Genomic DNA, 16,975 nt, shown 5'->3' with positions numbered 1-16,975 from the left:
ATAACTATGGGCTTTGCCCCTTTTGACTTCCAGAAGAGGGATAGCAGCATGGATTTTGTATGTTGTTTTCAATCTTGAATACCCACATTTTTATCATATCAAATTGGTTTAGCAAGGGGGCTTCTAGTAATAACAACAATAATTATGGAATAATTGAATAATGAATGAATTAATAAATGTGTTTAATTATCCAAAATATAATTATGGATAGTTTAATTTTATATCAACAACCATAGTAATTATAACAGTGATAATAGTAATGCGTATCACAATCTCCTGGACTGGTGTTACTGGCTGTGAGTTGGTGATCTTGAATTCCAAGTTTGGGATTAGCCAGATCCTTAGTGGTTGAGGTATAATCACAAAATGGAAGTTTTCTTCAAACAGCTTATTTGTAGACTTTGGACACTGTGGAAAATGTCTAAGTCACTTGCATGGCCCTTTAGGGCTCCAATGACAAGTGTTAATACTTTAGCTTTTTTCTTTCCACATTTTAATTAAATAACTATTAAAAACACAGGTGCCACCCACACCCATACACCCTTTTCTAAACAGTCCAACAAAAAATCTCTTCCTTTCTCACATTGTTTTTCTTTGATTTCTGTAGTGGCACAACCCTGCGAGTCCCCTGATCATCGCTAGGGCCATGTAAGACAAGTCCAATAAATGAAACCAACTTTCTAAATAAAACCAAACTGAAAAAACATCAGGTTTAAAAACTAGCTCAGATTTTCCCAGTATCTGATAAGTGTAGGGCTGGGAACAGCACCCCTCTGCATTAAACCTTTTGAAGGTCTCTTTTAATTCATTGTTAGATTTACCATTCACTTTGAAGGACTACTGTGAACTGCTCTGTCTCTTAAAAAGATTTCCTTTCAGAGGAGACTTGGCTCATTTTCCTGAAAGGAAGAACAAACCCCCAAAGGTCCCTTTGGAACTACAGCAGTTGCTGGTGGCTCCTCAGGTCCCAGAAACCTGAACAGTTAATTGGTTCCAATTAGGTTTCCGCACAGGTGTGTGAAAGCAGTTGGCTGCAAGCAGCAGCCCCATCCTGCGAGGGGAGCTAACCTCTGGGTGAGAGGGTGGAGACCAGCAAGGGGACTAAAGCAAAGGAGGAAAGAAGGACAGAAGTAGTAGGCAAGGAGCAGGCAATCCCAGCACGGCCTCGTGGCAGAGCTGGCTCAGGCACTGGTAAGTAAGAGGAGGCTGTTGTGTGAGGCCCCTGGAAAATGAGCCTGTGCAAGACAACTCTCAGGCCTCCAGGGCTTTGGGGGCTGCGTGGCCTCATTCTCCCTGTTAAGAAGGCAGGCTTCTACCTGCTACTGTGGCAAGGAAGTTTGGCACCTGGGGCAAAGCCTGCAGCGGCAGCCTGCCCTCACCTCATGCTCATGCTCCCTCCCTTGTTTGCCTGAGAATGCACAGAGTGGTGGGAGCCACCCTCCCCCCATCCCTGTACCCCCTCCCAATGAGGTGCTCACGGCTCCATCCCATGCCCCACCCCGGCTGGGCAGTGCCTGTTGGTGCCCCTTCGCTTTGGCATCCAGAGCAGCCGCCCCCCCTTGCTATGGCACTGCTTCTACCCCAGAGTAACTATCAGGTGTGAGTTGTTCCAAGTGAAAACTGTGACAACGACAGCCCGGGTGTTTTCTGTGTCTTGTGGTGAGCTGTGCGCTTGCTTCAGGGTAGTTCATGGGCATTCCTTACTGCATGGCAAAAACTCTCTTCCTAACAGTGCTGAGATGGCTGTAGCTCTCTGACCACAGAGCCTGAGAGTCTAAGGGTGGATGCTGGCCTGGGCTGGTTTCCAGGGGTTTAGCTCCATTGCTGTTGGCAAGGCTCCTCTTCACTTGCTCCATCGTGATGGAGGAGAGAATCGGACTCTGAATCTTGTTGGACTTCAAGCCAGACTTTTCTCCCCTCGACTCCTGCATAGCAACAGAGGGAGACAGTGGGGTCTGTACTAAGGTAACCGGAGTGGAAAAATCATGAGTTCAAATAGGAGGTTTTGGGCTCTGTAGCTATCCCCTCCCATGCATCACTTCTCCTTCCCACCTTTCTTTCTCTTTCCATCCCCTTGGCCTGTTATGTGCTCATTTAGATGTCAGTTCTTCCACGCAGGGCTCTATGTTCTTAATTTGTAGCTTGCAATGGACATTGCCCCTTCTCTTTATGTTTAAATATTGCAGTACTTGTCCTGGCTTCCAGTTAGTTCATGAGGGTAGGTTGATTCACAGTATTGGTTTTCATTTGTTGTTCAAAAGAGCCTAGAAAGTCCAGCTTCTCAGTGGAGTTCAAGTGTCACTGATTTTCTATGTCTGTTAGGGCAGCATTTCTTAACCTGTGGGTCATCATGACCCAAAAGTGGGTTGCAAGAACATATGAAAGGGTTGCAAACAAACTTTAAAAATGGATTTTCCTTTAAAGGAGAAAAACATGGGAAACTGGCTTTTCCCTTGCAGGCTGGCAGAGTTCCAGCCTGCAAGGGGCTGCTTGGTGTCCCCAATGCCCTGCATACACCTCACCCTGCCCCACACTGCAGGGCTAGGGCCAGGATGCAGAGGGTCAGATGTGAGGGGTTGGGACTGCCCACTGATGTTTACAAATGGGTCCTGGTACAAAAGAGGTTGAGAACTACTGCCTTGGGGTATATCAAGACAACGCCATGCTGAGAGATGCTGCACAAACAAACCATACTGGTTTGTGTGTGCTGTACTAACACAACTGTACTGCTGCTAGTGCGAGGGCTGGTGCACGAAGAACTAACACAGCCTGTCTGAGCATGGTGCTGCCTTTCAAGGACCATGTAGGGGCATATATCTGCACTTCTTGAACACCGCACTCTTGAGCCCTTGCATTCACTGGGTCTAGACCCTATGAGCGTGTGGTTCACAAATGTTTATGTCCTTGCCAAAGGCATCAGTAAGTTTACTTTAGACCTTGAAAAATTAAATATAAATAACCATTTTCTCAGCAACATCTCCCCAATAAAAAAACCAAAACAAAACAGCACCTATTAATGAGAGCAAGGCACCATGAGCCCCATGACAATATTGGTCTCTGGCTCTGTGATTCACTTATACTGTAGGAAAGGACAATTCTCCCGTTGTGAAGAATCACAGAGTGAACCTCTCTGAGCTGTGCTATGCAAGAGATCTACTAAATGATCCAAAAGGTCCCTTCTGGCCTTAAAAAATATGAATCCACAAAATCCTCTTTTGAGATCGCTGTAGCTGCTATACAGTCACATGTTATCGCTTTGTTTGAGGCTATGCAAACATACTGTGCATTTGGAAAAACCACTTTAAAACTCAACATGCAAATTGATACAGTTTGGAAGGATCAGAAAGCTTCACAGCTGTACATTTCATGAATTCGAGTGTTCCTCTATCTTGTCGTCATCCATAAACTCCATCGAACCACAGGTGGTAGCAGACACTGGAAAAGGCCCAAATTGTTGCGCAGATGGTCATTAGTGGTGAGAAAGGAAAGAGGAAAACTGAACACATTTTTCCAGACTTCTAAGGCAGGGGAGGGAGCTCTGACAGCTGAGCCCCATTAATGTCAAAGGAATTCAGGCCACTGTATAAGTCAGGAAAAACTTGATTTCTCCTGCAGCTCATGCACTCTTAGCCAGATAGGGCTAAGTCACAGCTCTAAACCCTTTCTGTATGTTGTTAGTGTTCAGTTCCAGATCTGATTCTTGTGGTTGTCACCAGGGTTTATTTTGTACTGATCAAATGTACCAGACTTGATTACCCCCTTATAACAGAGAGCCAGAGGCTCCTATTACTCTAAGGGGATGCTGCTGCAGGCTAAGCTTGCTGGGTGGCACTGGAAGCTGAATGAGGGTCAGCTGTTGTAAAATAAGCAGGCAGTATTAGCTGCCATAGGAGCTGCTCCTGGGGGACAAGCGACTATCCTGGGAGCCAGCAGACTGGGAAACAGAAGGGGTTAAAGGGCCACAGGGGAAAGGCAGCAATTGGGCTCTTAAACTGTGGATCAGGTCTTAAACTGCAGCACCTGAGAGCAAGCTGAGGGCTGAGCCCTATGACTAGAAGAGGCAAAGCTCCAGCCCATGAAAAGCCTGACTCCTGATCCAGAAAGGCAGCTTGGCTCTGCAGGGAGAAGAGCTCCTAGGCAGTATAGCTGTAGAGAGGGACTGATCAGCACCCAAGCTGTTTCCCAGAGATGCAAGTAAAGGACTAAGGGGGACATGCAGCCTGTGGGGTGAAGTATAAACCTAGTGTGGGGAGAGTTTTGGTTATATAGCTAGGTAGGGGGCTTGTGTTTCATGTTCTTATTAGACTGGAGGACTACGTGTGGCTAACCAGGGAAGGTCTAGAGGCCACAGAGGGGTGCCTGGCAGGCACTTAGTAGCAGACAGCCAAGCCTAGGGTCTGGGACCAAAAGGCTAAGGACTCAGAAGGCTATAGCTGCTGTATGAGAGCTAGGGGCCCAGAGTATGCAGGGCTGAGGCCAGAACAGGTTTAATTGAGAAAAGAAAGAGCTTTGCAAGTGCCCAGGGCTAACTGGAGTACAAGCAAAAGCAGCCCAGCCTTGGCTAGGATAGGACTATAGCAGCCATGTGAGGGACAGGGGCCTAGAGAACAGAAGGCTAAGGCCATAGTAGGGAGGCCAAAGCCAAGCAGCCTTGAGGCAAGGGGGCAAAAGCCTGGAAAGGGGCTGAAGCCCAGGGCAGGCAGAAGCTAAACCAGGTCAGGGCCCTGGCAAACCAGGTGGATTAGTTGATTAACAGGCAGAGCCATCAGAACCAGTAGACCATTTAAAGTAACACCTGTGAGGCATGGGCATGGCTGAAAGGGTAAAAGAAGACCATGTTTAGCCCGTAAGGCAGGGGTGGGCAAAATACGGTCTGTAGGCCAGATCTGGCTCACAGCAGGCCCTTTGGTCCCTCCTGGCCCAGGCACCATCCTGCTGTGACGCATCCTGCTGCCCCCTGGGCACACAGCGGGGCTGGGGCGGCTCTGCAGCTGCACTGCCTTTCTCAGCAGCCTAGGTGGTGGTACCTCTGGCCCCAGCCCCGCAGTACTGGTGGGGATCCGCACGCAGCCCTGGCCCACCCTGTGTCTGCTGTGGACTTGCCTGCTTCTGCTGAACAGTTGCAGCAGCATCAATGCTGGCGGGACAGAAGTGTGGTCAGCATGGGGCAGCCGGAAGGCAGCAGTGACAGTGGTGGGGACCAGGCTGCTACTGCAGGAACTGCTGGGTAGCAGCGAGAGGGAGGGGCTGCTTTTCACCTGTGCTAAGCACACTTCTGACCCGCTGGCACTGCTGCAGCTGTTCAGCATGAGCAGGTGGATCAGGGTCCCTGCCAGTACTGCGGAGTTGGGGCCAGTGGCTGCTGCCACCTGGGCTGCCTAGAAAGGCAGTCAAACTGTGGAGTCACCCCAGCCCTGCTGCATGCCCAGGAGGCAACAGGATGCACCACTGTTGGGTAGTGCAGAGCAGGCATGGGGTGGGCTGGGGTGGGCCTGTGCACATGTCTGGCTGATCTGAACCTAGCAGGAGCAGTCCAGGGTGGGCTGGGGCTGTGTGCTGGTGGTGGGGAGGCTCTGCAGAGCACATGTGCTCCAGGCTGCTGTGGGGCAGGAGCAGGTGCTGAACAGCTCAGGGGTACGCACATGAGGACTCCCATGCACACCCCACCATACCCACAAACCCTCCCATGCAAACCCCACAACCACATCCTCCTCTGCACACAATCACACACCCCACAAACACCACACACACCTACGCCTTCCCCTACACACACACCTGTGCGCCTCTAGGGGGAGCCCCGCTCACTGCTACCCATACACACACCCCCAAACACGCCCCCCTACCTACCCACCCACATCTGCACACATCCCCACACACCCGCAAGACCCCACAAACCCCATACCCAGCCCTCTATGCCCCCCACCCCTCCATACCCCTGCAATATACAAGAGTAGGACTTCATTTTGAGGTATTATGCAATAACCTCTATATGCATGATGCAAAGGCATACAAATCAGGACAAAAATATCTTTTTAAAATAAAATTAATATATGTTATTGTGGATGTTTGATTTTTAGTATATAATTTGGTTTTTTTTTCAGTTCCAAGATGGCAAACCCCCTTCTCAAAAGGAATACTTCCAGGGCAAGGGGAGGGACTTCTGGTGACACAGGTCAGGGGCCAGGAGGTGGGACTTCCAGTCCCAAGATGGTGACCAGGGTCTGTGGTATCTGTCAAGGGGTGGGGCTACTCTTGCAGCCCTCCACAGCTTGCCAAAACTCATTAAGTGGCCCTCCAGCCAGAATAATTGGCTGCTACTGCCTTAAGGCAACTAATGCCCTAGGGGCACAGACAGGGCCAGAAGGGCACCACTTACTGCTTGTGGGGCAAGATTGAGAACACATGGGTGGGATTTTCAGAAGCCCTTGGGCATCTAACTCTCAGTGCCATTGGCACCTACAAACTATACAGAATCCCACCATATCCGTACCTACCTGCATGTTGAGGCACCTAAATTCCTTGAAAAATCTGTCCCTGACTCACATGCCACTTGCCCTGTGCTTAAGCTTAAAGTGCATGCTTTAATGCAGCGTTTCTCAACCCATGGGTTGCAACCCAGAAATGGGTTGCAAGAATATATGAAGGGGTCGCGGATAAACTTTAAGAATGGATCAACCAACTTTAGAAGTGGGTTCTCCTTTAAAGGAGAAAAATGTGGGAAACGGTGGCTTTTCCCTTGCAGGCTGGCAGAGTTCCAGCCTGCAAGGGGCTGCTTGGGGCATCCCCTCCCCACACACCTACAGCCTGCCCCACACACTGAGTGGCTGAGGCCTGGGGGAAGCAGGTTGGGAGTGAGGGACACTGGGTCGGGACTGGCCATCAATGCTTATAAATGGATCCTGGGACAAAAAATATTGAGAACCACTGCTTTAGTGTATTACAAGAGTGAAGCCCAAATCTAAATCAATAAATACTCTGGTTGACTTCAATTTTTATTTTAGTCCAACCACTTGCCTCTAATCTCCTTCTCATCTAGACTACAAGCCTGCAAGAACAGCAGTAAATTAGTCTTGTGTACTCAATTTAGCTCAATTTGTGCATCTTTCCTACAAACATTATAAATGACAGGTTTGTGATCCATGTGGAAATAATTTCACCAAACAGGTTATAATAGACTTCTAGATTCTTCAGAGTAAGCTGACATTCTCCTCAGCCTACACACTTCCTCTCCTTAATGTTATTTACATGTTTGTATAAATGCTAAAAATGATAGATGCTGTTGCAAAGTAACGTACAGTAAACTCTGTAACATAACAGGCAACAGATTTCTGTGCTGGGAGAGGAAAACTCCCAGTCACTCTGGTTGTTCTCATTACATAGTCTCTGAACAGTATTTATTCTCATTTTCCCTAAGAGAATTTATTGCATTTCTCTCTTGTTCATCTAAATGTAAGATGCACCCATTATGCAATTAAGCCTTTCACCCATCAGAGCTATAGCTTATTGAAGGGAAAGATGACACAGCCCGTCTGCTCTGATTGCAAAAATGGTCATAAGGTTGCTGGTTTCTTGTCTGGGTTTTCCTGTTTCAGACAGGCTGTCTCCCTTCTGAGGGGGACCACAGTAAGCTGGGTAAGACCATGAGGTGATACCAGATGGTTAGCCAGCAATATTAGATGCAAATGTTTTCAAACATGAACCAACTGGGTGAGGGGCAGACTTCTTAGACCTTGCAGATGAAGTGTAGTTTGTTTATTTTTGTGGCTTATGAGGCAGCTAATTATTACTGGTATGTAATGGATCCTGTTGCTCTCACTTCTACTCTTCACTCCTTCTTTCCTTGGTGTAAAATCTGTTTTACATTGGCGTAGGGCTGGCGCATCCAGCAGATCTATAATATTTGGTAGAAATGCATCTGTAGAGGTTATGAATGATGCCACTTTTCCTGGTGTATATGTAACTCAGTAAATGTTTCAGGCCTTATCCTGTATCCCTCACTTTGTGTAAGGACTGTTCCAGGCATGCAGTGATCAAAAATTGCTGTGTTGCCATTGCATGTTTCTTGTGATAGTTTGTGTTTCTCTGAAAGCACCTCAGCTTCTGGGACCATAGGAAGATGTCGCAGCCTGATCTCTCATTTAAAAAAAATAGGTAATTTTTTTAATACTCATGGTTATGAATTTAAAGCTTGAAAATATGATTCAAGTGAACTCTAAATTCTTTAAAGCTAGCAGAAAATGGAAAGAACCCAGACTATGACATTTAAAAAAACCAAACAAACAACCCCTCATGATTTTTAAGCCAATCCCACGATTTTTGGAGGCTCGATGCCTGGTTTTAGAATACTTGCACTTGACAGCGGTGAAAATAAATTCAAGGGACAGAATTTAAAACTGCATTCACCGAGAGGGAGAAGTACATGAGGGTTTTCTTCCCAAATTACTTTTGAAGGAAACTTTGGAAAGATTGTGCCAGCAGCGGCTCCTAGAAGGGAGATTTTTGATTCCCTTGGCTGCTGGTAATTAAGGAAAAAGAAATATTTTGTCCATTTCCTGTTGGACAGGGTGAGTTATTTCAAAAGATTAAGCCCTGATTCTGCAAGCTCTTAAGGCAGGATCTAAAGTCAGTGAGTTTTACAAGGATATAAAGATCTACCCACTGACTGCACAAGCATGGCCTTATTCAGTGTGTTTGTTCACGTATGTGCTACCAGCTTTACTTCGAGTGAGCACTCTGAGTTGCTGTTTGTGAAACCTTTCTCTGATTGTACAGTGCCTAGCACAGTGAGGTCCTGTCTCTGCAAGGGCTCCCTGGTGCTACAGAAATACAGTCTATTGTCTCTGAAAAACGTTTGCATTACACAGAAACCGAAAACATTTACCAGACAGAGATGTCCTCATTTATAATATTTGTTCTCCTTATACGCTACAATGCATTAAATTGATTTTTTTTTTTAAGTAGAATTACATGTTTCTATATATATATCCTTCATCCCATCCAGTATTCTGCATTTGCTGCATATTATAGAGGAAAAAATGTAGACGTGCCTTAAAGAACTGGAAAAAATGTTTACTATTTCCTATATCTTTGTCTATAAAACCAGATGCTTTATTACAAGAAGTCAAAACATACAGGTTTCAGTAGGAAAAGAAACCATAACTACGATTTTTTAAAATGTTTTTCATATAGAATACTCTGATTCAAAGAGTTGCTATGTCCCAATTTTATGGCTAGAAATAAAATTTAAAAAAGCTTTAAATCTTTAGAAATTCAAGAATCTCCCTTCCTAATGACATGATTGCCTCACTTCTAGCCCTGATTGGCTGTATATTTTGGATCTTAAGCCTGTTACTGGTCTAGGACTGATTATTTCCCAGCTTTGTATTTAGGCCAGTATAATTTTGTGAATAAAATTCCACACTTTGTGTGGGAGGGAGAAGACAGGAAAAATGTGGCAGATGGTTTAAAATAATAAGAATAATAAAAACAAGGGCTGTTTGAAATTGCTCACAAGCTTGGAATGTTCGAAGCAGTCTCAGCCAAAGTGACTCGGTGGACGAGGTTCTAGCAAAGTGGTCAAATGAAAAAAGTATCTTGTGGTTCAACAATTTATTACTTAGATACAGCTACCACCACTACAATGTACATGTGCATGTGTCTGCATCCTAGGAGACATACAAACCAAATGCACCTCTAACCACCATACCAAGATCCTGATTCTAAATCCAGACATGGAATGCATAGCATGGCCTATCGCTGCGTCTGAAATATAGCGCACCTGAGATTAGAATTTGGCCTTAAAGCTATAGTTTCTATTAAGTCTTGGTCTGCTTGGACTATAATTGTAGTAAAGTGAGTAAGTAGCTGTGCAGATGCTAACCAGATGCTAATATCAAACTGCAGTTCAACATGTTTCCATGTAATACTACAGTGTTACTATGGTGATAACATATTCACTAGAGGTTTGATTTAATAAAGCAGGGTTGCATATTAGTATCTATATAGTTACCATAGTTTTATTCAAACATTTGTGCTTCTACTATAGTTTTATGACCAAACTGATGGTATTATCTCTGGGTTTAGGTTTTTCCTTGGGAATCTTCTATTTTTAAGTGTATATTTTGTAGTAGAGGAAGCTCCTATTTAATTTCTTCAGTTGGTCTGCCTCTCAAATATTGGTAAATAGGGATGTCTGAGAATCTGAACACCAAACCCATTTTGCTCAGTGGCTTTCCCATAAAATGGTTTAACATTGAATTAACTCCATACTGAGTGATGTAGTAAGTTTCAGGCCCAATCCTGCACAAGATTCCCCAAAGAAACTGAAAAGTTTGGGAACAAAACTAACTTTGATCAGGGCCTGTATGATTGGCTCTTACACCTATTACTGAGTGAGTGAGTAGCAGAGGAGGACATCCAGCTCTCAACTCCTGCTCAGTCAGGGGCCCAATGTCAAAATGTCTATTTAATTATTTAAAGCTAATCAACTATGATGTGATAGATATCTAGGGGCAAATTGTGCTCTAAGTTCCACTTATATAAACTCCAGTGGACTCGAATGTTGTTACTCTGGATAAGCATCATTTGGCCTTGAAGTCCTACCTGGAGTCCTGATCTACCCTGCCTTGCACTTGGGTGACTTACTGATGTGCCAAGCAGTTAATACAGACCAGCAGTATGTTCACCTTCGCTTTACACAGTTGTGAATTATGATGCACGGTGTAAGGCAGTGGAGAACTGGGCCCAGAGTAAGCTAAATTCATCCCTCACCTCGGCTTTGATGTGGCTCCAACAGAATTCCAGCTGGCTGGAAAGGTGTGGAATCTTTTCCTTCATTTTCTGGGGCCCCATTTACTTTGAGGTGATCTGGAGTTAACTGGTGACATCAAGTGGGTCAATACTTTGGACCCTTCCACCTTCTGTGAGAACAAGAGGAGCTGCTAGCTCCTTTTTATGCCTTAATAATAAAAAATGATACTTAATAACAATAATAATTAATGATGACAGTCACTCTCCAGCTGGACACATGTGATTTGTATTGCCTCAGCGTTATTCCCAGGCAGATCTTCATTGGTATTCAGTGCACTGCCATGTCTGTCACTGCTCTGTGCACTCCAGGTCTGGAATCCTCGGGGAGCCTCACAGCTGTCAAATTGACTTCCATCATTTCTTCCTGAGCCCAGAGACAAATTATCCAACCAGCCATCAGACTAGACTCTGCGATCGAACCTGCAATTTCTAAGTGATAAAACCCCATGTCCCGATTCAGACAAATAGTTCAGTGTCTGCAGAAGGAGGGACAGTTGCGGGTAGAGAGAGACCGGTTGCTTTTTCTCTTCCTTTTTTTTTAATTCTTTGAAAGTTGCTATCAGGCTGGAGATCTCTTAACAAACAAGACAGAGATATGCAGGGGCTAATGATTTGGCAAGCCCAGAGTGAGTCACAGACACATGTCAGCTCTGAACCCCACAGGGAGAGACAGCTGTTTCTAAGGACTCCCAGTGCTGCTGAGAGGTTCAGGAACTGCAAACTGCAGCAAGCCACAAATTTAAGAGCTTAGTGCTGGCTGCAGAGAGAGTAAAGCACTCAAGTAAGAGCCTGGAAAGATGAAGTGAACTGGAAAGGATTTTTCTTGCTTTTTCACTAGCTTTGACTGGAGGGGGAAAGGTACTTCAAGTCTGTTTTAGGCACCAAAAAGGAAACGGTGACAGCACAGGGAATAACTCCCCCAACCCCAGGAAAAAGATATGAAATTGCCAAGTGAGAACATTATCAAGTCAAGTAGGTTAGTGGAAATATTCATCCGTTTCCACCCCCCTCCCCGGCCCAGTTCCCAGCCACATTTGCAACTCTGAGGGCCTGAGCTAGTTCTCTAATCTACAGCTGGTTTCTCAAACTGGCAGGTGTCAAAAATGGAAAATTTGTGCCTCACTGTCAATCTGTAGAACCAAGATGAAGAATCAGGTGACCAAGAGTCAGAGCTCAATCCATTTTCTTTATTTTGGATGCACGCTGACAGAAACAGGCTACAGGCTCAGTCCATGGGCAAATTATTTGCAACCGTTGCAGCCCCAGGAGTCTAGCACCAGTTGCCATCCTGGAAATTCTTGGAGGCCTACTGGAATTTTCAAGCTTCCTTTGTCCATTGTACCTCCTTAAGGAGAGCGACAGTAGTTTACATCTTGGCAGGGACAGCACTGCCCTTAATCGTTCTGTGTGATATGTGAACAGAATCCAGTGTATTTTATCACAGGAACATTACATCCTATGGTGTTTTCCATGAGTGGCTGTGACTGCGACTGCTCAGATGTCCGCTGCCAAAGTATCTCTTTTTTCAGCTCCTCTTTGTGTAAAGGACCAGTGGTCTAGCTGGTTCCTACCCTCCATCCCAGCAGTGGGTGCATTTCCTTGGCACTCCTTGTAGCCTGGAGCACTTTGGGGTCTGTTGGAACAAAATAAGATGGGAACTAAACAGTTGAACCAGGCCGATCATTAGATGGAGGCCAAGCTTTATTCAATTGTTCTACTTAGTCACAGAAAAGGAGGGAGCCATGTTTTATTTTAAACTACCAGTTTGTCTATGTGTCTGAAGAGGGTAGGTGTGCCCCCAATTTAGGAGTCTAGATTAACTCTGCATACTTCACTCAACTTGCAACATAAGACCCCTGGGCTAGGGACAGACATTACACATAAACCAGTGTAAGTGATCATAAACTGGTTTAAACCTGTCACGGAACAGACATTCAGTGCACGTGAACCAGTTTGAAAATGGCTGAAACCAGTTTGAGATCAACCTGGTTGAATGGAGTATCAGGCTTATCTGCTTTGGGTCAAACCGGTTTATGCAGTGTCTGTCCCAGACCCTGCACTCTAGGCAGCAGAACTGAAGCTGTCTTCTGCTGGAGTTGATCTGAATTTGCTTCTGCATGCATCTCAAACGGCGACTAAAATAGTACTTATCCGGCAGTCTTTTGGTGCATTATACATGTTACCCATTTGAGGCTCACAGCATCCCAAGGAGGCAGGTAAGTATTATCCCCATTGTGCAGAGGAATAAACTCAGACATGGAAAAGCTAAGGGCCAAATTATGGCTGCTTTATTCAAATAGAAAAATTATTCAAGCCTCACACAGAGAAGGCAAGTCAGATTGTACCTAAGAATCAGTTCCTGCTTCAGTCAATCAATGGAATAATTCTCCAAATAGTGCTGAACCAGCCCAACATGAATTACTAGAAATCATACAGTAACCCTCTGACAGCTGAGTATAGAACCCATGAGTCCCAAGTTCCTCTTTTCTTTTCTAACCACTTGATTCTGCCTGCTCTTCTGCAGGGTTCTGCTTCTCCATTTTTTTTTTTTTTCCAGAAGACTAAAACATCAAGAAAAACCTTCCAGGAAGTCCTTGTTTTGCACAAGAACTTTACTCGAAGCTGCAGCAGCTTAACTGGTACTTCTACATCATGGTTTATCTAACAACGATTTAGAGTCTTGACAGTGAGTGTGAAGACACAGGAAAGAAAGTGGCTGTCCAGAGAAAGTGATTGTTCAAAGTGTGTTGAAAAAAACAGCATCTCAGCAGAGGAAGGGTTGGCTGCAAGATGGGCTAAGAGGAAACTTTAAGCTTGTTTAAACTTGGTTAAATTCAATATTAAGATCTAAGGGCAACCCATGGATAAGAAGATCTTTCACCTCTGAAAAATCCAATCTGAGTGGTGTCCAGGTGGAGAAGCAAACACCAATAAGAACATGAGTGCCTGTGAAGTGCACTTTTCTTGGGGAGTGTCAAGCAGGCACACCAAGTGAAGTGGAAAATGTGGTGCCTCTAGGAATCAGTGGTTTGGGGCTTTTGCTTGACCTTGAAGTGTACCCCCAGCCCCAAGGGACTGTGCAGCTTTTCTTGTTTGTGGATAATATGTAAAAGGAAGATTGTGTCAAGCAGGTAAACTGGCTGCTGTGCTTGGATGAAGCCTGCTATATACAACACTCACTCTTCTTGTGTGAAAAGCAAAAGCCACAACAATTGGACAACCATCCCCCTGTTGTCAAACCACATCTTCCCGTCTATCTACCCAAGCTTTGCAGAAAACCCAATATGATTCTCCTACCTAAACCCCTCAGTGACACCTGCAGATGCGTCCCCCTCCCTTGTAAAACAAAACTGACTGGCATTGGCTGCACACCTAGAAAGTTAGAGCACACCTTTTACTACAGATCCACAAACTCCAAATCCACAAGCGCCTAGACAGGGCCAACTCAGTGCAGTTAGTTGCCTAAGGAAGGCATGAAGCACCAGCCTGCAAGCTGTACTTCTCTTCCATGCATATCTGAGACAGATCTGATCCACCAAAGAGCCCAGGAGAAAAATATTATATTCAATGGCTGACTTTTTTTCTTGGTGACTTCCCTATCAACTTTCATCCAACTCTCCCTATGCCTGGAGGACCCTGGGTTAATGAGCAGCAGTCCACAGTGTGCCCACCTCCTGAGCTTTTCCAAACTCTAGGCACTGTCACAGTAGCCACCAGCTCTTAAAAGGCAGTTTTTAAGGGCTATATTTAAAGCACATTTTTCTGTCTCACTAATCTTAGCATTTCCTACTCCATTCTTTCTTTAAAAAGGAGGACCAAGCTGAGGTTTGAAGTCTCGTGTAGTAAAGAAACAAATCAAAAGTCCAGAAATGAAGAGCAAAGGGAGTATTGGAGGAAACATTCATTTTTCATTTGTCTGCTTAGCTGTTTCCCCCTGTGGGCACAAGACCCCAGGGCTGTGACTGGGCCTATGAGGTTCCAAATTCAATTTAAGGCTTCAGCCTTGACCTTTAAACTATATATAGTGGGATCTGCTTCAACACCCTCCCTAGGGGATTCTGCTACTCTTGTGATGAGCAGTACCCAAGTTGAAGCTGCAAGAGGGACCTGCTGGCGGCCATTCATCTACAAGGGGCCCCTGAATTTGCTCCCCACACTGATCCAAACTAACCCAAATCTGTTCCCCTTAGGGCTTAATACAAAGCTTAGGTGTCTTGGATGTTTTGTGATGGTTTATTGACAGTCTGTGTGCAGCTGGCTTGGCTGCTCTTCTGCCATTGTTGTTGGCATGCACTGTATACTTAAATTGTGAGGATGCCCAGAGCTTAGGATAGAGGTCTTCACATTTTAAATATGAAAAATTGTGTCCAGGGTTAGATCTGAAAGTGGTGGAATCTGTGGTATTTTAATTTCCATAGCATTCTGAATTAGGTCAGTATTGCAATCAGATAGAAAATGTCTTAAAGATCTGCACCTTCCCTTTCTCCACCCCCCTCCCTTCACTCATCTCTCTCTGACAGCCGTCAAATACAGTCCAAGCCAGACGATGCACTCAGCAACCTAATTCTGCGTTCTGTCTTTCTCCCTTTTCAGCCCTGCTTATACTAATACCAATGGCTAGCTTCCAAGGTTTCTGAATTGCACTGAATGAAAGAGAGCCATGGAAGGGTCAGAAAAGTTCATAAATGACTGCAGTATTTCAGCATCATAGAGGTAAGAAAATTGCATGTAATTAGGCACTGAACAAGAACTGATTTAAAAATAAGAAACCCTGCCCAGGCATTCCCAAATAAAGAGAACACCTTTAAGACTTTCCTTCACATTTGCCTAAAAGGCTTTAGTGGTAGGAGAGGTGCATGAGTCATTCTCACTCTCTCTCTCTAGAACAGGAAAGCTTACAGAGGGTGGAGGCATGTCATCGCACAGTGTGGTACACTTTAAAATATCAGCTGAAATGACTAGGCTGAAGAAGTAGGAGGATTGATATTAGTCACACACTATTACACACTACAGAAGATAAGGGCAGAAGGAATTACCGGACAAGCGTAAGCCACTTGGTCCAACCTTTTAAAATGAGTATCTTGACTTCAAATCTCTTCACTTTTTCTTCAGAATGTCTCTGTCTCTGTTTTGCCTTGTATTGCGAGTATTATCTTCACCGCTCAGAATTACCACCAACTGATTTTTTTCTTAATAGGAGCTATTAGACAGAAAAATGGGCAGGGCTTGCCCCATGGATGTGACCTCAACAACATGCATCTGTGATCCTTTCCCTAAAAAAACACAGGAATCCCATTCTAGCCCTGTTGCTTCCCAAATCACTAGAGCAGCACAGGGATTGTTGAGGTGTGAGCTGGTGTGAAAGATGAGGATCTGTGTAGGCCAAGAGATGATTGATATAATTTTTGAATGATCAAGCAATTTGACTCCATCCATTTGCAGAGCATCCTCCAGAACCCATCTGGGATGCCCTGAGCATGTTCCTGAGACATCCCAGTAACAGTAGCAACCAAGTGCCTGAACTGAGGTCCACTGAGATCTCCAAGAGCCCCATGAGTCCTGTGGGCTTCAGCACCCAGATGAGTTCCTGTTTGCTCCATCTCAGGAGCTGAAAGCACTTTACAAACATTAGTTTACCCCCTCCCATGCCATCCTTATAGGCTGTAAGGAGATGCTGTTAAACCCATATTACACAGTGGGGAGGTGAAACACAAATTCAGTGACCTGGCTGACATCACAGGAGTTGCACCTTTTCACAAAGCAAACCTAGGAGTCTTGTCTCACAGTCTTGAGTTTACCGTACATGCTTTTGAAATCTTGAAGAAAATGCTGAAATCACACCTATAAGAAAGAGCCTGGATAGAGAAAACAAAATCCTGCCTTGTGCTGCTGCTCTGTTGCAAGCCTGGATGCCTCCAAAGAGCTCTGCAGTGTTGTCTGTCCCATGCACTGGCTTCCTGAAGGTGGCCCTACAGCTACGTTGCGCACAAGGTGTGCTGCAGTTAGCACATGTGGTGGCTGGGTCAGGAAGTCGTTCGTTTTCAGAAGAGCCACATACAATACCTGGTAGCTTGACATGGTGATGGTTCCATCCTGCCCAGCATCTGGCATTATGCCTCACCCTTTCCACCACCACTACCCTTTCATAGCTTCTTACAAAAAAACG

General features: G+C 45.2%; 1 long non-coding RNA gene across 1 annotated transcript in view; it reads left to right on the top strand.

Moving 5' to 3' along the window:
* The first annotated feature begins 1,110 nt into the window (after positions 1-1,110).
* Positions 1,111-16,975, top strand: part of LOC102379985 — a 78,413-nt gene continuing 62,548 nt past the window's right edge. The window contains exons 1-2 of the long non-coding RNA XR_003095626.1: positions 1,111-1,191; positions 15,403-15,522. This is a non-coding gene — a long non-coding RNA (uncharacterized LOC102379985). The remainder of the gene's footprint in view (positions 1,192-15,402; positions 15,523-16,975) is intronic.

The sequence above is a fragment of the Alligator sinensis genome, unplaced genomic scaffold (genome assembly GCF_000455745.1).
Source record: "Alligator sinensis unplaced genomic scaffold, ASM45574v1 scaffold366_1, whole genome shotgun sequence".
NCBI lineage: Eukaryota > Metazoa > Chordata > Crocodylia > Alligatoridae > Alligator > Alligator sinensis.
This window is presented reverse-complemented; position numbering and strand designations above follow the sequence as displayed.